The following is a 6,110-nucleotide window of genomic DNA, read 5'->3' as shown; positions in this document are numbered from 1 at the left end:
AAGTAATTAGGGTTTTTTTGGCTAAATTTGTAATTTTCTCAAAAAAAAATTAATGAAAATTAATATTAATGAAAACGAAAACTATAAAAACAAATTATATAAGAGACATAAAATATTACTTTAAAATATAATAAAAGATCTTAATCGCAACTTACAAAATAGCAATAATATCACTTTATAGTAATTAAGGATGAAAATAATTAATTCAAAATTAGTTGAAGGGAAAAAATTAAAATATAAAAGTTTTGCTATAAGAAAATCAAAATTCCTATTTCCAAATAGCATTTTATTTACTTTTAGTATCAAATGCTATAAAAATCATAATATAATATAAATTTGGTAGTTTTGGTTCAAAGTAAAAACCAAATGAATAGTAATTTGTATTTAATATATATATATATATATATATATATATATATATATATATATATATATATATATATATATATATATATACTTTAATAAGCATTTAGCCTAAAATGCTCAATTTTAAGAGGTAGACCCCTTAAAACAGCATTTACAACAACATTAAGCAATAAAATTATGGGATAATGTCATAAAAAGCCTTAAGTTTGGCAAAAAATATCGGTTTTACCCTTCGGTAGATTTTTTGTTTGTTTATACCGCAAATTTGTCATATTTTTGTTGGTTTTGCCCTTGTTACCTGCAATAGCATGTTTCCAGGTTATTATGAATTATTTTTTTGCAAAAAAACCCTTAAGTTTACAAATATTTTGCAAAAAAACCCTTAAGATTATAAACATATAAAATATAAATATATATTCAAAATTTTATAAAACTAAATAGTTTTCTATTGAAATATATTTTTAGCTTTACATACGGTAACTTTTATATTTGTTTGATATAAACTTTTTATATTTAAATTTTAAAAAACTTACCTAGTTTTAACAAAATTTGAATATATTTCTTAATTAATACTTCAACTTTTCAAAACAAAATTAAAAAACATTTGTTAGTTAATAAGTAATTATGCTAAAATAGTTATTATGAATAATATGGTATCATGTACATTCAATTAATTTTTTTAAAAGGTAAATAAAAATATTTTATATGTTTAAAAGGTTTGTATTTCAGAAATACTAACATATCGTATTTTTTATATGTTTAAATACATAATAATATTATCATATTTTTTTATAAAAATATCATAAACATGTTAAACATCAAAAATAAATATAAACATTTTAAACATATAAAATATAAATATATTTGTCTAATTTATTATATAAATATATTTGTTTTTATATAAAATATGATAGTTTATTATTTCTGAAATTCAAACCTTTTAAACATATAAAATATTTTTATTTTTCTTTTAAAAAAAAATTAATTGAATGTCACTAATGTTATATTATTATTAGCTAACAGACGTTTTTTAATGTTACTTTTAAAAGTTTAAGTATTAATTAATAAATATTTAAATTTTGATAAAACTAGGTAACTTTTTTAAAATTTAAATATAAAAACTTTATATCAAACAAATATAAAATTTACCGTACATAAAGCTAAAAATATGTTTCAGTAGAAAACTATTTAGTTTTATAAAATTTTGAATATATATTTATATTTTATATGTTTATAATCTTAAGGGTTTTTTTGCAAAATATTTGTAAACTTAAGGGTTTTTTCGCAAAAAATAATTCATAATAACCTGGAAACCTGCTATTGCAGGTAACAAGGGCAAAACCGACAAAAAAATGACAAGTTTGCGGTATAAATGAACCAAAAATCTGCCGAAGGGTAAAACCAACATTTTCTGCCAAACTTAAGATTTTTTATGACATTATCCTAAAATTATTTGGTCAACCATTGAAAAAGTCAACGTCCTCTTATTAAGTTTTGACCTTGATCATTCCTTTATCTCGGCATTCCCCATATGTAGTTGTTTCTGTTCATTGCTCATATAAAATTGAAGACATATTCGAATAGAAGTTCACTTGAGTCACTCATCACATTGATTTAGCGTGAGTCTTTTTCCTTAATTATCTCTATTGTTCTCCTTAGACCTGAATTTTTCCGTTTGAATTCTCAGCTAATCCGCAACTTTGTTGTTAAAACACCCACCAAACTGATCGCAGAATGGACGTAATGTGTCAACCTGTAAATCGTCAATCTGGATCTAACGTAGAGTCATCGAAGCGAAGTTTGTTTTTTGTTTCTTCCTCACAAAGGATGTTGTTGCTTTCTCAAAGATTTTAAGGCATGTCCATTGAAGGCAGGTATTTTTTTTTTAATATTTAGCAATTTTGGGTTCCATTTTGTACTGCTTTTTGAGTTTTGAAGATCAGATATGGGTTTGGTACAATTGAAGGAGAATCACATGACCAGAAGAGCAACAACCTTTACAGTCTCTAACCCCCGACATCACCACCACCGATTCTCCCTTCTACGACATGTGGCTATGTAGTGGCTTGAGTGGATGCATTCGATTATGGATCACGGTGGTGTTCTATTTTGTTGAAGGTCCGACTATGGTGGTGGGTCATTCTATCCAAAAACCTAGCAACGTCACTAATCCGTTATGAGATTCAAATTTTAATCAGATTCCTCATATCTCGGCGTTTCCCCATTTTTAGCTGAAGTTGAATGATTCATGTTTAAAGTTGGGAGAATCATTCAAATTGGAATAAATCAAAACTCGCACTTCACGCATTCTTAGGGCTCACCTCCTCCACCTTCGACTACCAACTATCTCTAGCCACGGAATATCCCTTCTCTATAAATTTCTCATTGAGTTCAGTAAGCTAACTCTAGAGTAAGTTTCTTGGTGGTTTATTGCTGTCACCGTCACCACCTGTTCTTTCTGTTTGTGTGTATATATATGTTTTTGTGTGTGTATTTGCACTGATTTTTTGAAGTCTTATTGGAAGACAAGTGAAGAAGGCTGCCGATGTTAAGGTATGAAATTAGTTTATGTTATCTTCTACTTCCCTGTGATTTTTTATACATTAGAACTTAGGGCATTTGCCTTTTTCATACATCAGGTAACTTATGTATCATGTGCAGCTTCACTAATGTTTTACCCAAGATTGTATTCTTCTTTTTAATTTTTCCTATCATCCATGGCTGAAATTAACTTTATTTTTTATTAGGTATTATGTGTTTTGGAGAGCATTGTTGATGTTAATCATGTTTCTTCGTCTTCCTTTATGTTTTTTTTATATACATCAGAAGTTAGAGCTTGCACATATCTGAATCCTCATAGCATTTGGGAATTTTATGAAATGAGGAAATGGATGATGGTTAGCTTTTTATTTCCATTTCTGTTAGTTTCTTCTTTATATTGTATACTAATCAGAAATCCAACAAATCTTTATTGTTTCTTGATTCTTTTTCATCTATTTGATGTGAAGCGATTCAAGGAGATTAAAAGTTGCCCCGCCATTGTGATGGTTGAATGCACTAAAGTTTTTTTTTTTTTTTTTTTGAATTTCTACTTTCTTCAACTGAAAAAAAAAAATTCAGGTAACCTGCAAATTTTACTGCAGGTAACATTATTAATTCACGTGGTAAGAGTGTAACCATTTAATTTCTCTAATCTTTTGATGAAAATAGAGAAAAGAGGTCAAATCATAGTCACAAGGATCGCCAATATAGCCACGATCCACGTTACGAATGCCCCGTTCCCAAACGCGGTACAATTTCGTACCAATCGCCAGCCGAAACGCTCTTTGGTACGGCTTCCTTGCGATCCATTCTATTCTCCGATTCACTACTGGGAACGTGATTTTGACGAATTTTATTGCACTAAAACGCGATTGGGATCGCCAATTTTGTGTCTGGAACGCCGATTTTGTGTTTTGGCGGGAAATACTTTTCCTGTGAAAAACATGTCGACGCTTGATTAAAGTCCATCGATTCCAATGCTTTCAATTCTCACATCTGATTCCTCCAACATCCATCGATTCAATTTATTACATATGATGTTACTAATTTCACCAACATCACAATCGATATCTGCTTTCCCCTGTATTCTTCCAATACGCTGTATTCATTCTTCCTTTTTTTTTCTTATACTATTCAGTATTTCTTTTCTTCTTTGAAATGGTTTTTGGAAAGATTTTTACTCTTCTAGAAGACAGTGAAACAGAAGCCCCTGGAAACTTTGTTGATCTTGGCAAGGATAATGATTTTGTTTAGCTTAATCTGTTTCTATTTTTCTAAGTGAAGTTGGAGTTCTATTTTTTATGTTTTAACATCAGGTTTAGGTTTATGACTAAAATTCTGGAATTCTGTTTTGAATTGTTTTTTAATATAATCTGTTTATGTTTTTTTAATATAATTTGTTTATGTTTTTTTCTAAGTGCACCAGAATTCTGTTTTCAATTAGGTACATGTATCGGCTTATATGGTACACCGTACTGGAACGTACCGAAATGAGCATACCCCCACCGTACCCGATACATCTTAACCTAACGAATCGCGTTCCCGATCCTCGTTCCCGGACCGGAAGGTACCACAAACTATGTGACTATGGGTCAAATATATTGCCTCCAATTGTGGATAATAGGTAAAATTGTTTACTCTACACTACTTTTGAACTGGATCCATATTTCTATAGGTTTCTGACCAATATTTTTTTATTTTAGTTTTGAGGTGAAAATTATAAATCAGCCTTCCTTAAGTATTAGAATTTGATGGCATTTTACCCTTTTTTACCATGCCCTTCATAAGCATTGCTTAATGGGTAAAAGATGTATTTTTCTAATTTTCCTTCTATCTAAAAATGCCCCTCATTTTGACATCTAAATATTATGGAATGATTTTTCTAAAAACTCTTATGTTTCCAATTGATAATGTTGGCAAAAGAGGTGGATCTTCAACATGTTTTGACAAACTGGGGGTAAAATGGTCCAAGTTTTTGAAACTTGCCAAAATAGCAACCATAAGTCCATAAAACTCAAGGGTGTTCCAGATCAGATCTTACATCACCCAAGATAGCATAATACATACATCTTTGTACAATGTTGCTCATATTTTGAGGGTTCATGGGCTTATTTTCTTTTTAATTAAATTTATGATATTTTAGTTCTTATCTTCATTTTTTGTGGTTCTTTTTGACTTATGGTTTGTTCCTGGACATGATTTTTTTTTCATTTGTTGACACATATTAACCAATTTGTTTCAGATCTCTATTTAAAACATTGTACTTTCATCACCGTCTTTGTGTCCTACCATCATTTCATGCTTAAACATCAGGTTCTACCATCACATGGTCATTTTCATATCTGCATTTACCTTTTTACCCTTTTTAATCATTTACCAATCTTAAGTGGTACTAATTCGTCAACTTCACTTTTTTCTTGGGATTTGTTTCAGTTGGCTGTCTCAAATATCTGGCTTAAACAACATAATATTTCTCCAAGTGACCAAGTAAGTTGCTTTAAGTTTAGATTTAGTAGTCCTTTTTTAAAAACTACTTATTTTACTTTTTTGATTGGTTTTGTCCTATTGCCTGTTAATTTTATTATGATCACCTCATTAGTTAGGTAAATCATTTCTACTTTATACGGTTTGATTGTAATAACATGTTTAATAGGAATATGTAATATTTTATGTATTTCACTCTCAGGTTCAAGAAGGAGAAAAAACGAAGTAGATAACAACTGTTTTTTATTTACAGGTTTAAAAAGGAAAAAAGGTATAGAAAAGAGAACTTGAAGTTTTTGGATTGATGTGTTTTTATGGTAGTGAATTTGTATTCAAAATGACAAAACAAATATGATTTTGAGTTTATTTTTATGTAATCGTTTTCGATATAAATGATTTTTAAGAGCAGAGATTTGTAATGTAATATTTAGAATTTTATCAAACATTAATTGAAAGCAAAATCCAAGCTCAAAGTCAGAAAATAAATTTGAGCATGTTGCAGTAAAATTAGGTAAAGTAGGTGGGATCCATATTTTGGTTAGTTGAAGATGATTTGAATTAATACCACATTACCGATTACCGATTACCGATTTGAAATTTAACATTTATTTGAGACAACTAAAAAAAATAGATTACTTATGATTAAATAACATTGATAGTGGGTTTTTCTAGCCCTCCAACATATGTTCATCTGCACAATAATTTTTAAAAAGTTTTGT

General features: G+C 28.9%; 1 long non-coding RNA gene across 11 annotated transcripts; it reads left to right on the top strand.

Annotated features, from left to right (window-relative positions):
* Positions 1-1,901: 1,901 nt before the first annotated feature.
* Positions 1,902-5,829, top strand: LOC145046144 (uncharacterized). Of its 11 annotated transcripts, none has more exons than XR_013681965.1 (9): positions 1,902-1,985; positions 2,054-2,240; positions 2,333-2,919; positions 3,114-3,263; positions 3,375-3,695; positions 4,352-4,531; positions 5,150-5,220; positions 5,341-5,394; positions 5,594-5,829. It is a non-coding gene; the product is annotated as an uncharacterized LOC145046144 (long non-coding RNA). The 11 variants fall into 11 exon arrangements; XR_013681967.1 differs by having other exon boundaries at positions 2,054-2,498; positions 2,598-2,919; XR_013681962.1 differs by having other exon boundaries at positions 2,054-2,919; positions 3,193-3,263.
* Positions 5,830-6,110: the final 281 nt, after the last annotated feature.

Source organism: Lactuca saligna, chromosome 5, assembly GCF_052625555.1.
Source record: "Lactuca saligna cultivar CGN05327 chromosome 5, ASM5262555v1, whole genome shotgun sequence".
Classification (NCBI taxonomy): Eukaryota; Viridiplantae; Streptophyta; class Magnoliopsida; order Asterales; family Asteraceae; genus Lactuca; species Lactuca saligna.
The sequence above is the reverse complement of the archived record's forward strand: the minus strand, read 5'-3'. Positions and strand labels throughout refer to the sequence as shown.